General features: G+C 40.2%; 1 protein-coding gene across 2 annotated transcripts in view; it reads left to right on the top strand.

Moving 5' to 3' along the window:
* Nucleotides 1-4,489: 4,489 nt before the first annotated feature.
* LOC131684875 (uncharacterized) overlaps nt 4,490-18,934 on the top strand; it is a 79,361-nt gene continuing 64,916 nt past the window's right edge. The window contains exons 1-2 of one of the 2 annotated variants that reach the window (XM_058968115.1): nt 4,490-4,676; nt 5,540-5,692. The gene's annotated coding sequence lies outside the window, so the exon portion shown is untranslated. Of the gene's footprint in view, nt 4,677-5,539; nt 5,693-6,097; nt 6,218-18,934 lie in introns of those variants that run through there. The other variant, XM_058968116.1, reaches the window with a different exon arrangement.

The raw sequence follows: 18,934 nt of genomic DNA, 5'->3' as shown, positions 1-18,934 counted from the left end.
GGTCGCCTTCAAGAACCATCTTCACCAGGTCGTCGTACGAAGTGTCCAGCCCACCGCAAACGTCCTATTTTTGCGGTATGCGCGATGGATGGTTCTTCCAGCAGCTGATGCAACTTATGGTTCATTCGCCTGTGCCACGTTCCGTCTTCCATTTGCACGCTACCATAAATGGCACGCAACACCTTTCGTTCGGAAACTCCAAGGACGCGTTGGTCCTCCACGAGCATAGTCTAGGTCTCGTGACTGGTCTAATCAGCGTCTTGTAGATAATCAACTTCGTGCGGCGGCGAATTTTGTTCGACCGGAGCGTCCTCCGGAGTCCAAAGTAGGCACCATTTCCCGCTAAGATCCGTCTCTGAATTTCTCTACTGGTATCATTATCGGCGGTTACCCGTGAGCCCAAATACACGTGTTCGTCGACCATCTCGATTTTGTCACCGTCAATCCGAACTCGGGATGGGAGGTTCACATTGTCGTCTCTAGAACCTCTTCCTCTCATGTATTTTGTCTTCGAAACGTTGATGGCAAGTCCAATTCTGCTGGCTTCAGCTTTCAGTCTGATGTACGTTTCCGGCATAGCTTCAAAGTTCCGTGCCATTATGTCAATGTCGTCGTCGAAGCCCAGAAGCTGGACGGACTTCCTGATCGTGCCACTCGTGTCTATCCCCGCTCTCCTTATTACACCTTCTAACGCAACGTTGAACAGCAGGCACGACTTGCCGTAACCCTCTTCGAGATCAAAGGGACTCGAAAGTGTCCCTGATACTCGAACAACGCACATCACCCTATCCATCGTCGCTTTGACTAATCGTGTTAGCTTATCCGGAAAACCGTACACGTGCATTATCTGCCATAGATGATCTCGATCGATTGTGTCATATGCAGATTTGAATCGATGAACAAATGATGTGTGGACACGTTGTATTCGCGGTACTGTCGAATTGCGAATATTTGGTCCGTGGTGGCGCGGGAACCCATGAATCTCGCTTGGTAGTGCCCCACAAACTCCCTTGCAAATGCTGACAATTGGCGGCAAAGAATTTGGGAGAGGACCTTATAGGCGGCGCAAAGTAGTCTGCAATCCAACTTGTCACCCTTTTTGTAGATTGGGCAAACGACACCCTCCATCCACCAATCTCCTCCTGCCAAATCTTGGCGATTACACAGTGTAGCGCTCTAGCAAGTGTTTCACCACCGTATTTTAATAGATCGCTGGGTAGTTAATCTACACAGGAAGCTTTGTTGTTTTTCGGCCGACCGATCTCCTCCTTGACTTCTAGGAGATCAGGGGCCAGCAGCCTATCGTCTTCTGCGTGTGCTCCAAGATCCGTTGCCATACCGCCTTCGTCCTCTGCTGCGGCACCGTTGAGGTGCTCATGAAAGAATCTACTTAAATAGATAAATAAATAGTTATTCTCAGTTATCCGATAATATTGTCGAAGATTGTCTTTAACCCATTCCCCACGAGAGTCAAATGAAAAAAAAATGTTTCAGGATTTTTATGATTACGACATGATCACTATCATTCAAAATTTCATAAAGTTGAGTTAACGCAAACTTCGGATGAAGTCACAGAATTAGTAATAGTAGCTAAATGTCTGATGATGGAAATAGGAGCTGAACCTATTTTCCGCATATACAAATCGCCTGCTCAAACATGTAAAACAAATTTCGACATTCACTTTGTTCGGACTTCACTTGCAACGGTAAACTTGGATTTCACAGATATATTTTTATACATGGAGATAACCTTGACGTTTGTTGCGTCCTTCATCGCGGTGGAACACGATTTGATTAGCAAATGCGTGTAAAATTTCGTGAAACGATTTTTCAGATATTTTTCTACTCATTCTAATTAAGCGTCTTCTACACCTTGTAAACGTTTAGTCTAAAATACGTTGCATTTTCAAGCACCCTTAAATACTTTAAACTCTCGAATATTCATTTTTGTAACTAGAGATAATTATAATTTGTAAATTAATAATAATAATAAAATTCAATTCGCCTTTCTTGTAACAGATAACATATTTTTAGGATTTTTAGTGTCTATTTTCACTAAGAACTTCATTTATGTAATAGTTTTTGAGCCCCTCCCGAAACTAAATCCTGGCTACGGGCCTGAAAGCGATTGACTGGTACGGAGAGCCCTCTCATGTATTGAGCAGCGTAATCCAAACCAGCTCATACAGGTGAACAACGATGTAAGATTACGACAGGGTCTAGATCCATTTTGTAGCGGGAGCAACACGCTCAAGAATTTTGAAATAGGAACAGTGAAAAAAAAAGAAAATAAAATAGTCAAAAAACAAGACGATAAAATATTCCACTCTGTTTCAAATGACACCCATATTGATGATGGTTTTCACTGTTTTGTGGATATCAGGTATCCAGAGTTTTTATAATGGCGTCAATCATCAATTTCCGTCTTCGGCTGACCACCCGTTTTACAATGTCACTATTATTACTGATGATTTGTACTGTTTTGTGGTAACTGGAAACCACCATGTTGGTTTTTAAAATTACGTTAAAAAATCAATTTCCATCTTCTACTGATCGCCTCCTTGCAAATGATACCTATATTGATGATGATTTTCACTGGTTTATGCTAACCGAAAGCCGCCATCTTGGTTTTCAAAATAGCGTCAAAAATCCATTTCTGTTTTTTACTTATTATTCCCTTCCAAAAGACTCTCACACTGTTGATGATTATCACTATTTGGTGGTAAATGGAAGCTGTCATTTTGGTTTTTGAAATGGCGTCAATCGTCGATTTTCGCCTTCTGCTGACCAGCCGCTTTACAATTACAACATTATGGTTGATGATTTGTACAACTGGAAGCCGCTATCTTTTTCGCCTTCTACTGACCGCCTCCTTTCAAATGATACCCATATTGATGATGTTTGTCACTGGTTCTTGTAACCGGACGCCGCTATCTTGGTTTTCAAAATTGGGTCAACATGTCTCATTGGAATCCATTCGGAACCGGTCCCTGAATGGATATACCAAGGTTGAAAGAGCTATAGGACCGTATGATTGAAAGACCTTTGCATTTATGCATCCAAAAAGTTGGAATGATGGAAAAGCGTACACATTTCTTAGGTTCTGCTGGAAGTTTTCCGGTGGTCAAGATTGCTCCAATTCATGTTTATTATGAAGAAGCAATGGCGAATAATCGTACGAAGTGCTATTCAAACAAATTATACTTAAATTGAAGAGATTTTTCTTGAAAACTCGTTCGTTACCTCGCTGCATTGGGATGCTGGAGACACCTCAAGAAATTTCGGAATAATTCCGGAGCTGTTCAATGGATTTAAACGCTAAATGGTACTGAGAAACTGGACCAAAATTCAAATCTTTTAAAGTCGGCTCCATACAAATCGGTCAAAAATTGACGAAATATTTGCAAAATGAAATAAAATTTTCCGAAGCATTATAACCTGGTACTGCAAAGGTTGAAGATGTAAAATCTACAAAAAATATTTATTAAAATTTTACTCTAGAAGACCCGCTTAAGATAAATTCATACTAAATAATCAGAAAGGGTTTTGAGGCTGTGTCTAGGGACTAAAAGAATATTTCAACAGATTGGGTTTATTAGAAGGAAAGATAAAATAGGTTCCGATTTTATCAATGTTGCCATTTTGTCAGCTTAAAATACATCAATAATAATAAACTAATATACCGGGTCTTCACTGTATTGAAGAAAAAAAATACTCATCTCGTCCATTTCTCATTCTATACAAGCTGGTGTTGTATATGCTCAGTTTGTTTTTAAATTTTTAATTATTTTAAATTTTGAATATTTAAGTAAAGTTTTTGAGAATATTTAACTAGTAATAATACCACGTTAAATAACATAATAAGTTTTTGGCTAAGAAATTCTCGTGCTTTATATTTTATTAAACTATTTGGACACATTTTAAGACTTCGACAGATGTACTAAAAATTAAAAAAAAAAAAAAACAGAATATAGTTGACTACTTGTTTCAAGAACCATCAATTCGTGTTATTGAAATAAATTCATACCAGCTCGATAGAACCAACAATGCAACATAAATCAAACCCATGTATCGATCAATCATTTTATGTTAACCCTGCTAGGTGAGTGGCTCTTATGCTCCCGAACAGCACACACTATCACATCTCGCAGCCACAGTCCAAGACGGTTCGGTGGTTCTCCATGCAAACGGAATGCACAGCAGCATAATTTGACAACACGACGAAGAACGATGCGACGAAGGAACGTTTACTTGTGTTGTTCACTGTGTTTGTTCCCATCTCGCTCTCAACCATGGAGCCAACATATGATGGGTAGGATGTGAGAGGGAAGAGAACGGAGCAGCACAAAATAGCCTGTTGTTGTTGTTGCCTTCCGTCATCGTCGTCGTCGTCAGACAGGGGTCCGTACAGTCCGTGTAGAGCTAGAAGCCGGTGGTAGAGCATGTTCGTTTCCCGCTCGGCTAAAGCTGTCTCATTAGTGCGCGCGCAGTTGTCGAAGCTGGACGCTTTAGCGGAGCAACCCCAGCTAGAACATATAGAACTGTTACATCCTTTGACTGGCAGGACAGAAGGCGGTCTAGATTTAAAAAAAAAATAGTGTGCGCGTGTTGGGGCCAGTTTTTAGACGGTGGAGCAACCAAAAAAAACAACGGCTTGGAGGCATAGCAAGTGAGGAGTACGTTTAGTAGTTTAGTGTATGCCTAGTGTGCCGCACCCCGGTAGGACTTCGACTCTGTGCTGTGGTGTTAAAGTGAAAAATTGTCGAACCGAAACGACGTTAAATAAAGCAACAACAACAACAACAGCAAAATGAAACAGCCCGTCGAGAGAAGCCGCAAAATAAGATACCAGTAACAGAGACCGCGCTCTCGTGAAGCGACTTAAGCGCGCGGGCAACACAAAAGAAGTTCTGCGCTCAAGTCGGTGTTGTGTGTGTCTGTGCTCCCTTCCCTGGAAAGAGGAACCGGTGGAAGCGACGATTATCTTGGACTTGGTTCACTAACTTTTTACCGTCCGGCCAACCACCCGTTTACGCGGAGAAGAAAAAATTTACGGGAAACGAGAGTAGGAAATCACGAACTGCTGCATACCAAAGATCGATCCTCTTCCTAATCGGCTGAAGCTGTTAAACGAATTTATTCCCTCCCCCAAAAAAAAAAGTTAACTCTATGATGATTAGCCAGCAATTCGCAGAAAGACTTTACGCATTTCAAGATTGATAATTTGTGATTTCAAACGAATACTTAAACACTTAAATAGTCTAACCGTACTAAGTTTAACTATACAAATGCTAAGCAGCGTACCGCACGATATACAGCAATCCATCCAAAAATTTATTAAACAAATAAAGTATTTCAATAGTTGTAAGAGTGCACAGCAATCAGATTTAGTAATAATTAACCATTTAAAGGCATAAATAACGTAACGATAATACAAAAAACCGCATTTTCATTGCTAATAATCGCTTTAAGGAGAAACAATTATCACTTAATTCCGATCTAATCGAAAAACGATTTTTCTATTTATACGATTAATAAGTGGGAAAACGAAAGCTTAGCAAGAAAAAAAATCAAGAACAATTATTACCCTACTGTGCATTTCACGCGGCCTGCTGCAGGAAGTCTTTTTGCCTTAAAAGCTGTCCACTAGCGGATTCATATCAAGGAGCAATCGAGATACGCTTTACATTGGGTAAGTACCTTTAGCAGTCCGATGAATTACCCAGGTGCATAAAGTGTGTGATTGAACTGTGCGCGAAATACCAACCAAATACTCTTCGGAACATCCTGCTTGACAGCGGGCGGGTTGTGTTCTTCCCGTTGACGCTGCTGCTGGTACAGACGTGCGCGCGAGTGAGTAATAATGATTAAGCGCGTGTTTCCTGAAAACCCCCCACCCCAAAAAAATGGGAATGGAAAACTATAAAATCGGCTTTTGTTCCATTTGTGTGCTTGTTTCTCGGCGGAACGTTTAATTCGAATAATTTTTTATTAGGGTTTTTTCGTCGACGGTTTGTCGAGCCGATGCGAGTTCGAGCGTTGAAATTGTTGGCGGTGTTGGTGTTGAGAATTTTATGGTTTATTACGAAGAGGAAAGGCGTTGGATTGTGCAGGGGTTTTGCGTGGTGGTGATAGCGAGCGAAGTTGAAGCATACTTTTATTGCCATCGTAGTGATATATTCGTTGAGAGACTGAAAAGTTTGTTGAGCTGTTGAAGGTACTAGACTTGATTCATGATAGGGTATCGCAATTCGATCATCGGTGAACAGTATGAATTTATTATCCTGTCGGTATAACGTTAAAATTGAATATGGTTCAAATTGGGCCATTAGAAGAAAAATGATATCTTTTTTCCCAATATCGATCTAGCTCAGATTCGGAATGTAGTCGTTTTTTAACTAAAAAATGCAAAGCTTGATAAATCGATACTAGAATGTAAATCTTGCCTAATCGGCAATTCATAAAAAAAAACTTTTCGTTTTTAGTGGGTTAAAACTCACAAGACACTAATAGCGATATGAGCGAATGACCCATCGAGGTTAAAGCCCCAATAAACTATGCATTACAATACTAATAGTGATAAAGGAGATTTTTTTTTGAAAACTAGCGTAATTGTGATAAAACAATATTCAAATAGCTTATTTTATTCGATGAAAACCAAATTTTAAATATAATTTTTCTATCAATATAAGGAGCATTAGATTTGACTCACGGACAGAGGAAATAAAGTGCTGTGAAGCAAGTTGCTCGGCCACAAAAATTAGGCCTACTTTAAACAGTTTATAGCGCTATCGCAACAACGGTATTGGCAGTAGATGTCTCAGCAAACAGTCTTGAATATAGATTATCCCCAACCACAAATTCCCTGCCAGACTATATACTTTTTAGAATATAGTTCAGTATAATTATAATGAAGGCATCGCCAGGCCTCGAGCAATTTTGAGATAAGGCAGCAAAGTTCTCCAAGAGATCGTTTTTGTTGATTAATAATTGTTTATGTTATATAATTCATCCGACAGAAAATATTCCTAATCAATATTAAACAGTTGAATTATTAAATTGGATACAGCGACATTTTCGGTGCAAGCTTATTCGATGGTTCACAAAAATGAAATGGATTTTCCACTGCCTTTATCCGCATTTGATTTTATGTTATCGATTCGTTGAGTCCAAACGTCCTACTTTGAAATCCAATAGAATGTCAATAGAGCAGAAGGGATCGTTGTGTGGCGCCTAAGTTAAAAATGACCGTTTTCACGGGGAGTCGATATTATTGTTTAATAATCTTACCAATAACTTTGCTTGTTGAGTTTTTCTACCTCGTTCTAGTGAGTCAGATGGCAGCGATTCGGGAACGATGTCAGTTTCGGAGGATTTCGCCAGGGAAGGTCTCTTGGTGTGAGTCAAACGAATCTTTTCTGTACCCGCTCGATCCGCAGATTCCGAATCATTAGCTCATGAGAACTCCAAATCAAATACTGACAATGAAATTAGCGCTTTCTTGGTTAAAATTTACCATTCGATAGAAAACAACTTTCGAACTGTCAAATGTTAATTGAAAGTTGAAAAAAATGCCAAATGGTTCACAGTCTTAGTGTGTATATAGGGTGATGAGCCTATTTGCGCCATGTTTCTATTATCACCCTACCCATTTGACGCCGTTGGTTAGAGCAGTGTCTGCCATCTTTGTTCAACGCATTGAGGCAAATGGTAGCGCAACAATAGGGGCACTCGATTCGAGTTTTCATTGTGCTTAAACACGAGAATTTTACTGTTTTCAACGCATTTGTGTTATTATATTGGTTCTTAACAACGAAGCAAAGCGGTTGATGTCAATGTTTACGCATTCCATTGATTGTCAAGGAAGAAATTACCGAATTAGTGAGGCACCTTGCTTAGTATGGTGAAAATAGGCTCATCACCCTACATAGAAATGGCCGATGAATAATTGTGCGGAATTAACACACTATTCTGACAATTTTTACCAATATCCATTTAATTTCGAAGCATGTATTTATAACAAAATGCGTAAACTGCCTCTCAAACAACCATTCGAAAACGAGGCGGGGAACCGAAATTTTCACCCTATTTCGGGCAAAGCCATCAAATAAAGAGGCACTAACAGAACATTAAGCTTCGCGGAATTTTAAATATAAGTTCACTGTAGATTTTTCTGTAATACCGTTATTGTGGTGTTTGTAGACGGACGGAGCATTTTCCCGGGAGATTTTGTGAAATGAGTTGACACTCGGTGTTTAAACGCGACGGACATAGCAGTTATTCGCGTGACTGTACAAGCAGATCAGTTATCGGAGCAGACGATTTATTGCGGAAATCAACGCGTTTGTATAATAGAAAAAAATCGTAGATTTTATTTGAATATTTGTTCCTTCACCAACAGTTTACCGCTGGTTGAAAATTTGTGAAAATGTCTAAAAACTGTTTCTCTTTTCATGCAAATTCCAGCTGTCAGTCTTGAGATCTACATTCGTGAAATCAGTTCACGCTAGGTGTTTGAAAGCAAGGGACAGAGCATCTATTCCGTAGACTTTATTTCAAGATTAGTATATTGAGGTGACCATGTTTAGGAGCTGTTTGGTGAATTATTCATCACTGTGCATATTATATTTGAATTACCAGTCCAAATACCGTTAGGATATTCTCAGAAATACAGGTTATTACCAATTCTTCCTATCGGTAGAATCCAGTTATGACCGAGTGTGACCAAGTTGGCTTTACTGTCCTTTTACTGGGTCGTATTTCCTATCTTCCGTTATTTTTGTCTCTTTCTGCGAAACCAAGATGATGGTAAAATGGATATTAAACAAGATTCATAATCGAATAAATAATTAAAGAAATTCTATAAATATTCTAAAGAATTCGAATAATTGCTCAACATTTTGAGATGGTATCTAAAGCACGTAAATGACGTTTCTGGTCACAAGTATTTAACAAAAACGACACGTCTACATGCCCGCCCACAAAGTTGCAATGGACGGTGTGGTCAACAATTCGGGTTTGTCTGGTGCAGATCTACTGAAACGCGGGGTTTGCTGCAAAGGCAATTATGGCAAAGGCCATAATAGATCTAAATACTAGTCGCAGTGGTTCGTCTCCAAAAAAAAGGTGAAGGCCTGGTGTGGCAAGAACGCAGAGGATATTTAGGACTCTTACATAAGGTATTCTGAAAAGCGTGCATATTGTGGGGAGAGGTCAATACGATCTATTACCATACCCCGCGTACAAGCAGTTGTTGAAAAAATCTGAAGCGCTCCCTTAAAAGATGTTCTATGCACTTTTTTGCAGAAAAAGTTATGAGAGCTACACATTCATCACGATAGAATCTTATGCTCTCTTGGCTTAGAAAAAGTGCGATCTGTGCCTATAAGCTAAAAGTGCACTGCTGGTTAATAAAATAGATGGGTGATAGATTATTTAGTTTTTTTTCTCAATTACATATACCAAGTTACAGCAGTCTCAATCACACCTACCGCACACACAAGCCTTTGTATCTGTCAAGTTACTAGTGGGTTGTTGGCGTTGATTATATTTGCAATCCTTGTCAAGATGGAAAACAAGACCAGTGTGGGTTTTGTGTGTAGTTATAATAGAATAGGTGTGTGAAATATATTAACGGGTTATTATTTTACATAATTCCATTATACGTTTTATTTTGAAAAGTTTGTATTCTGCGAGCTATTAAATGTCTTTAAACGTTGAATAAGGCAATGATTTGTTATAGAATGGAACGAGTTTTGCTAAGAAAAGCCTTAAAACCTTTGAAAACACGCAAAAAACCTAAGAAAACATCTACAGCTGACCATCGTATTGCATTATTAGCGAAATTTGATCCATTCGCGTCATCCAGGACTATTACAGCACAAACTGAAAATGCGGTAGCCCGAGATCAGTTCGTCGTAGGCTGCAAAATGCCAATCTTCCAGAAAGAATTGCTAGGAAGGTTCCACTATTGCGAAGCAAAAGCCTTAGAAGAAGAATGCAATTTTATTTTCAACGGCTGGTCCAAAAGGAATCAAAAAATGGAAACATATCCTTTGGAGGGTTTTCTAAAAATTCCACGATTTTCTTAACGAAAATTCTATTTTGCTTATATCTTGACAACACCACCATGTGTGTTGTTTTGTCGTTAAACAACTAATTACCATAAGTAAATAAAACTTCTGTTGGGACGTAAAATTTGAACACTCTGGGCAGCGGCCGGATCCTTGGTCGACACAGTCGAACAGAACGATGTTGTGATATTCTTTAGCTCCTACTTCAGTTTTTCGATCAGCTACCTCTACCGGATGTGGTCACAAAAGTGTTGAAATATATTCTGCATTTGAGGTTGGTCCAGAAATTCGCGATTGGTACAGCTGGAGGACATCGGAAGAATTCACGTTCTTCGGTACAACATTGATGTTTGAAAGAATATCGATTTTATATCACCGTAGATTTATAGTTCCGGTTTCCGATAGATATGAAAAATAGAAAAACTCAATCGATTCGGCAAACTGTACGCATTCAGCCATCTTCAGAACTAGCTCTTTGATCTTCTATTCCAGCGATTCTCAACCTGGGGTCCGCGGACCCCTAGGGGGCCATGAAGTCATTGCTGGGGGTCCGCGAAGAGGACAAGCTTTTCCGGAGGGATATTGAATCTTCAAGTTGTTTTTATCGTATCACGCTGAAAATAATATATTGATGCGATGACCCAAGGTGATTTCGAAGGGGTCCTCGGAGCAAACAAGGTTGAGAACCGCTGCTCTATTCTATTTTGTGTCGTAAAACATCAATCAAGAACCCATTACAGCATTGATGTTCAGGATTAACCCTTCCAACGACTTTTTGGCCTATTGGGCTGATGGCAACTCCACCTAAAATACCACGTCCTCTTCTTCATGGTATTTCCGGATGAAGCTGACAAGCATTTGGTAATTACCCAGCTACGTCATACTCCACTGCAAGTGCCGAGGCAAATAAAAGATGACTTCTACATCTCTTCTCGCTGATGGTCAGTCACAAGAGAATGTTGTGTGAGATATACTTGACCACGCTGCTTACCTCCTTGGTGGGGCACTTGAAATAAGCAATCTGCTGCCAGTAGTGACCGTCTAAGGTCAGATATGTCGTATCGGCCATCAGAACTAGCAAATCGCGTTTTGCTGGTTAAATTTTGTTGATCATTGTGTTCAGTCGCATCTTCTGGTTGGTGACCCGCTACTTCGATATGGCCTGGTTGGACTTTCGCTTCCGCATGACGATGTTCCTGGACTGGAGGAACTCTTTGACGGTTTGTCCGGTTGCATCCACCTCTCAGCCTAAGACACGGTAGGATTCCGCCACATTCCCCTTGGCTTTGCGCGCTTCAACTTCTGCTGGACTTTCCGGGCGCACACTCTGTAGATGCCGTATCTGCTGTATCCGATTGATACCAATGCTTTACGATGGCGGATTTCAACGTCGATTTTTCGTTTGGCATGCAAGTAACAAATGATTCAAACATGCAGGTGGAACTTCTATTAATAGTTTTTGATTGAGCCACTTAGGTGCCTCTGTTTGGCGGTTCTCACTGAAAAAGCTGATTCATGAATGATAACTTTACCGTTTTTCAATTGTAGCGATTTTCCATAGACTACCTTTATTGAGTTATACCAGATCTAAGAGATACAAGATGACGGCACGAACGAACTCGTGATGAATGCAGTTTATGTTTGACAATTCTCGGTGGTTTGTTTGCTTCGTTAGATGCGTGAGTTCAAGTGCAACGGATATTTATCTGTTGCATTCGAACTCACGTAACTCCCACGTAAACAAATCACGGAGAGCTGTCAAACGAAGTTCATTTGGCTGATTTTGTAGGATTATGTTGGTTGGTGTAAAACCTACCCAGTCATCGTGGCAAGCAGAAAGTTGGCAAAAGTTGAGCAAAGCGAAATTGATTCTGGCAGCGTTTCTGCCAGTATTTTGCGCGATTTGTGCGAGAATTCTGGCAAAGAATTCGCTCAAATGTAACAACCGTTTCTCACAGAAGCGATTAAACTAACCGATGCTGCTCACTTGTAGCCAGAAACCAACCAGGAATGTACGGTCAAGATTTCTGTACGCTTCATGCCACATCTTTGTCAGATGTTTTGCTCGATTCGTGCTAAATTCTACCAAGTAGGAATTGCCAGAATCTTTGCACGATTTATTTCCGAGTTATGCAAGGGTTTTGCTCGGTTCCTGTCAAAATTTACCAGAAAACGCGAGCGAAACCGCCCTAGTTCAACTAACCCGACAGGATGCGCGTAGAAATCTTACAGGGCTGCCAAACCAAGACTTATGTGGTTTTTGTTTGAGGCGAAACTGAGTCAGTTCCTAACCCCAAGTGCTGGCAAAATATATGAACTGATAGCGGTTGGGGTTAGAACCTAACTCAGTTTCAGGTTCAAGCGAAATCGCCATTACAGAAATCTAGCAGAGCAGTCTCTGCCAGAAAATTTGGTGAAATATAATTTTGAAATATTTCTATTATGTGTTTCTGATCGGGATATTACACTATTACCAATATTGAAGATGGTTCGGTGTATAAATGATTAAAATCCATCTAGTAACAGCGAAGTTATAAGCGTGCAAACCTTTCATAGTTTCGTTACATATGAGAAATTTTAGGTTTTAGGATGGTACCTAGTCCAAAAGTCCAATAGATAGTGAAGTAATATATTTTTAATGTCAAAACATGCCGTTTCTCGCATTGGCTACTGCAGAACAATTGACATTGCTGACAAAGTGAACTGTAAACAATAGAAGTACTATGATTGGCGATCCATGGGTGTGTTCATCACCAGGTGGCAGGAAAATCACATAAAATAGCGATGAAAACTGTATTTTTTAACGCAGTTATGAGTAAAGATGCAAAACAGGCGTCGTCATCAAAATGTATTGTTTACCATTTATCCGTCACCGTCAACCCACTCGAACACGAGAACGGCAATGGTCCCCGTTCGAGAACGGGAGAATTTCCTGGGTTTGAATGCTTTTGATAGGTCTCGTACTCGATTGGAGTTGTACTGAAAGAGAAATCACAAGCAGAAATTGAGCTGTCAAGTCTTTATTAGGAGATCCAGCGCCATAATTAGGAACGGATAAAATAGTTCTTTGTAATGAACAGTCGCTAAATATCATTTCAATAAAAATTCTTATAAAAGGCTAGCAGACATTGTAAACAAACTTTTGTTTGTCTAATTTAAATCGTTTATGAATTCTTTGAAATGCTGAACTGCTGTCATGCAAGGTAAAGATGCGAAATGAAATGAATTTTATAGGAAATCCAACTCTTTTAGCCAAATAAACAGCGAAATAAGCTTGTTTACAGAAGTCTCTTTTACCCATTTAAAGAATTAATTCGCTGGTTGGTCACTTTTAAACTGAACCGCTTTATAGTTGAATCTTCACAGGTTGGACCAACTGAAATGCATCTGAACGCCAAAATCTCATATCAAATTTGTTTTGACAATCAATCTGACAATAATTAGAGATGTGAACAGATGGATTTTTGTTACTAAAATCTCCTTTGGAGAGTTTTTGACATTTCCCAGTCGGTCTGATTAGTGAATCGAATTCGTTAGTTGGACCCAGACCCAACTAGCAAATCACGACTGTATTGAATTAATTTGGAAAATTGCAGGGTTGCCAAACAACCGATAAGACTCGTAAAAACGATTTAAATTACTCTGCTATGAGTTTACCGAATGTCACTTCCGAAATCAGTTTACACTATATTTCGATGTCTGTTTCGAATACGGAACGAACTGAGCCCCTTCCTGTGAATGTTGTTCTAGCAAAACGTTCCACCCATGACCTCCACCTGCCTGCTAGGACGTTAACTTTCCCACTGGCTGCCGGTCAAAGCCATTGTTGTTTCTACCACTTGTGTGCTCGTGGTATATTATGGTAATCATTTGCTGCGTCGGTGGAACCGAAGTCGATCGCGTCGGAGCTGAAGGTTGAAGGACGGACCCGGTTTCCTGCGCCAATCCTGCCTGTCTGCTCTAGGTTGGTAAACATCACCGGAGTTTCTAGATCCCATGTGGTCGCGTTGGAGTGGCCGCTCATTGCCCCATGATACCTATTTCATTGGAGGTTATCTTTGAAGATTGCTAAGCGTAGGGGACAACGAACTAGCCGACAGGCAGCAGCGCAGCGCGTTCTCTGCTCTACAGAATGACAAAGAGTATACAACTAAAAAATGGCTTCGGGAGGTGCTCGCTTAGTCATGGAATCCGGGTGCGGTTGTACTACGGATAAACACGGGCGAGAGGGGAATGTAAAATATATAGAAGAAATAACATTATAAATGATGGTGCCTTCTGAACCGTGAAGTGCGGCGTTCAGACTGAAATGACTGAAAAAGGTACCAACACAGACAGACTCGATCGAGACTCTTCTACTGCTTGCTAGAGTCGAAATAGGAGCTGGTTGTTGTTGTTGCCTGTTCATAAGGCTACTAATGAGTAAAAGGGGGAAACGAAAACAAAGTTAATTGTATTTGCGTCAGCAGCTGAGCGATACAAAAATCAACTACTAAACGCACCCCAACGCCTGCTCTTGCGGAATCAGATGCAACCGGTGAGTCTGTCAATTTGAATTCGTTTTTTTTAACGTAACGAAAACTGTCGTCTAACGGGTTCTGAAAACTATTTTCTAAATTGACACCCGATTGTGCCAAATCATCACCCACATTCCCACTAACTTTTTATTGCGGTATCTACATTCCAGATTACATCGATAATGTCGCTATCTTCCTATTCCTCGGGGAACCTCGACGTTCGTCTGTTCTTTCTTTTCCCATATATCAGTGGGCGGCAGAGCAGGAGGTTTACAAGCTTGATTCCCGCATAGGATTGAGAACATTCATCAAATATTTATTTTCTCTACATACTCTGCTATTAGAGCTGGCACTGACAGTGCGGCTGGTTCGCCACGACCGGCACGAGCCCTGGAACTCCATTCAATTCTAATTTGTACAAAGAGTTCCTTTCAGGTTTCGGCCGACCGGAGCATTGCGCTTTGCAACGCCGCGGCCTCGCCAGTCGTGCAATTCTCGGTTGGGCTGGGTGGGAAAGGTGCGGCGCGACGCGAAGTGGGATTTTAAAATGGGATGATAAATAAATTGATATCGTATGGAGGAATGTTATACTTATGTATGATCGCGGCACTGCGGTACTGCTTGAGTGGATCATGACGACGCACGGCCCCCTCGCTGCTGTCGCGTATTAGCTTTGACTATTTCAAGACCAGCTGTTCATACTACTGCCCTGGGTCCCGTGAACAGGCCAACCTAGTGGCACCAGTTTATTTGATTTGAAGAAATATGCCGAGCTTACACTCGGCTCACTGTTTGCCGAAGGGAACCGAACGATGTGTGTGATTGATAACATAACGATCAACAAGCACCGGGCATGGAATTGATTAGCTTCTACTCACTCCGATTCTCTTGGGCGTATATCATTTGAATAGTGTATAGGAATGATAAAATTTGCTTTGGGACAGGGTTGTACGAAGGAGTTTATGTATTAATACAGATCAGGGGCTTTATTCTCATAGTCACGTCACGTGACTAGAAGTAAATTGCCTTCTAGTCACTAGGTGACTTTCGTAAATGTACGAAACATATACTTCAAACGCTTCAACATTTGATGGTATCTCACATGACCAGCTAACTCGTAATCTACCAGCCTTTGGCCCACCCGAAAAATAATAATAACAAGAACTTAATAGGTAAACAGCAATAACCGGTCCGGAAGTATTGAACGTGACCACTTAAATTCAAAGTTAATAAATTTGAATTTTACGTTCTCCGTCTTGTCTGATTGGCCTTCTGCCCTATTTTGCCAGTAAAGTTGGATATGTTTTAATCTGATGTTAGCCATCATCTGACTTCTGGTCAGTGAAGCAGTGATACGCCCAAATGTTTGATATCAAGGAGCACATCACATGTTGTTGATGGCCTCACTGATTTTGACTTTTTGCATCTGCGTCAGGCGGCCATATCAAAAGGTAAATTACCGGGGATGCGCTGATGCTAAATTCCGCATTATTCCGTGATCCATGAGTGGAACCAGTATTCGAGGCAATTTGTAGGACTGCTGGCCGGGCCTAATGGTGATGATGGCTGAAGATTGCTCCCATTTGTCGTTTCCCCTGCAAAAGAAAAATGCTTGGTATCTGACTTTTCCTTGTTTTGCGTTTTTTGGAAACCGAGCGCTGAACCGAGTTGCCGTAGGGAATTTTTAGGAATATCCATCCAACTTGATCGGCAGTTGGCAGATGAATTGCCTCAGGGATGACAAGAATAAAATGCACCGAAATTGAGTGTGCTTACGTGAGATCAATGAGCTCCGAAAGCTGGTAAAAATGAGCATTTTTTCGGCCATGTTAGCAAGCGATTTAACTCAGGTTATGTTTGCCATTTTATGACGATGTTTTGCAGCTGTCCAACTGAAAGCGGAACAAACATTACAAGGACACCAATTTTTACACAAACAAAGGCACAAGCGGAAACACAAATTTGTAAATTATTTCATCATCGTTTTAGTGTAATTAAAACACGTCACTACTACAGTCGTGTTTCGATGGTTGGACAATTTGTAAGTGGGCCGCTTTTAAGTTGGATCTGCGCTAGTTGGTCCAACTAAAAAAACAACTGAATGTCAAATTAGCTTTGACAACTAAACTGACGACAGTTAGAGATGCGAACAGATGCTTTCACATAACTAGCATCTCCTTTTGGCCAATTTTTGAAATCTGACAGTCGTTCTAACCGTTGTGAAAAAAATTCGTTAGTTGGACAGAGGTGGTTGCCCAACTAGCAAATAACGACTGTACTTATCTCACTATATATGAAGCGAAACGTCAAGTCGGCGGACAACCAAACCAGCGGGTTGATGTTTAAAGATACCGTATTTGGCATTATTTGGAAAATCAACCAATGGAAAATATTACGCGCCAGCAGGCGACGACACCGTGCATAGCGGCAAAACAAAACAAAGCTTCCACACTGAATGCGGCGAACAGACTGCTGCTTCGGCTCTTCAGCTGCGGCACGATGGCGACATCAGAAACCAAACGAAAATAAGCCAAAAGTAGAGAAGGTACCTACATTGTTGAATGCGGCGAATGATTGATGAAAAAATAGCTATACCCCATCACTAATTATATACGGTTTGGTTTGATTCCTTTTGATTCCAATCCGAATTGGTCGGTTAGAGGCGCGTCGGCCGACTATCACGATCAACAATTGTGACACAACGCGATGAAGATCGAGCGATAAATTTTTTTTTAGGTTAGGAGCCAGTGCGGTTTTGATGCGGAAGTTTGACGGAATGATGCCAGGCATTGTGTAGTTTTTGAATTGTTAAATTTTAGCTCTCGAGTTATAAGATCTGTATGTGTGTGCATACAATCCACCTCCCACTGACCGGCAGTGTTTTTATGTTGCATTTATTTATTGACAAATTTGGTGTTATCCATAGATGTACACGCAGAAAAATTAAGCATATTTAAACCAAAAATATGTGTTATTGCATCCTATCATTTATTGATTATTACTTCAAACAACAAACTTATTGGTTTGACCATATTTTCAACAATAATTTTTTGCTTTCAATAAAATATTTATTAAAAAATGGAACTATAATTTTTATTATTGAAATAATAAATAAATTTTATTAAATTCAATAAATAAATTTATTGTCTTCCGACCAATAATTTTATTTATTGAGTTTAATACATTTTCTTTCTTGAACCTGCAAATGTTTTTTCTGCGGGTACGCATGTTTAGCTCTGAAGATGAAAGATGATAGCTCTACTGCACATCCAACGACCCATTTTAGGAATGCCTGTTCCTATACGTACATTCTGAGGTCGCCTTCATATACAATAAGCCCCGCACGAATATATCCACTAACGACGCTGAATCCTTCTGGATAAAGACTCGACACGTCAATCGTTTGTTTACCATTTAACTGTCAGTGTCGTCAGTGTCATTCCAATCAAGCACGCGACCCGTCAATGTCATTCCAATCGAGCAGAAGACTTGTCAAATGTTCCATTCTGATGAATGAATGTTGGAAAGTAATGTGATAGTGGGTTAAAATATTTTGAATATATTTCTGAATCGAATCTCTACGCCAAATTGAAACACATATCTTATCATTACGGTGCCTTCTAAAAGTTGCTTCAACTATGGCAGCTATCCGTAATGTTTAACCCTTTCATGCCCAACTTTTTTGCTAGTGCATGTAGGGTTTCAAAATTATTTTTCCTTGAAAGCGGTAAGTTCAAGGAACACAAAAAGTTTTATTTCATAAAGATAGGAGCTTCCCTTGCAGTGCTAGAAGCTGCTCAATTTTTACCTTCCAATGCTCAATACAATTCTCCTAGAATATTTACAATATTCCAATTGCATGGAAAACGTAGCCAAAAACAGACTAAATTGATAAGTTTTATCAGTTTTCAAAAATATTCCACCATTACGAAGATATATGGAAAATTCATTTTCCGTCGTCAACGTAAACTGGCCCTGGCAGCACTGCTCCAGCAGAATCCAATCAGATTAATTGCAATAACTTCAGTTCTAGAGCTGATTCTTGTAACTGTTAATGCTCGAATGAAAGGCAACAGTCACATTTATTACCCTTACCTCTTTTTGCGAGCAAATCTTGCCTCAATCAAAAGTTATAGCTGTTTTCAAACGTTGTTGTCCACAAACAACAAGGGCATGAATGGGTTAATTTTCTGGTAAACCACAGAACCGGACCCATTCCACACGAAGGTCGTAGTTTACCAGGAAGCGAAAAAAACCAATATTTTTAAAGCCGGCGTTTGTTTTATAGGTACAAAACTTCACACAGCACCTTATGATGAGCAATGGTGAAACTCTGCAGTAACT

This window comes from Topomyia yanbarensis, chromosome 2, assembly GCF_030247195.1.
Source record: "Topomyia yanbarensis strain Yona2022 chromosome 2, ASM3024719v1, whole genome shotgun sequence".
Classification (NCBI taxonomy): Eukaryota; Metazoa; Arthropoda; class Insecta; order Diptera; family Culicidae; genus Topomyia; species Topomyia yanbarensis.
This window is presented reverse-complemented; position numbering and strand designations above follow the sequence as displayed.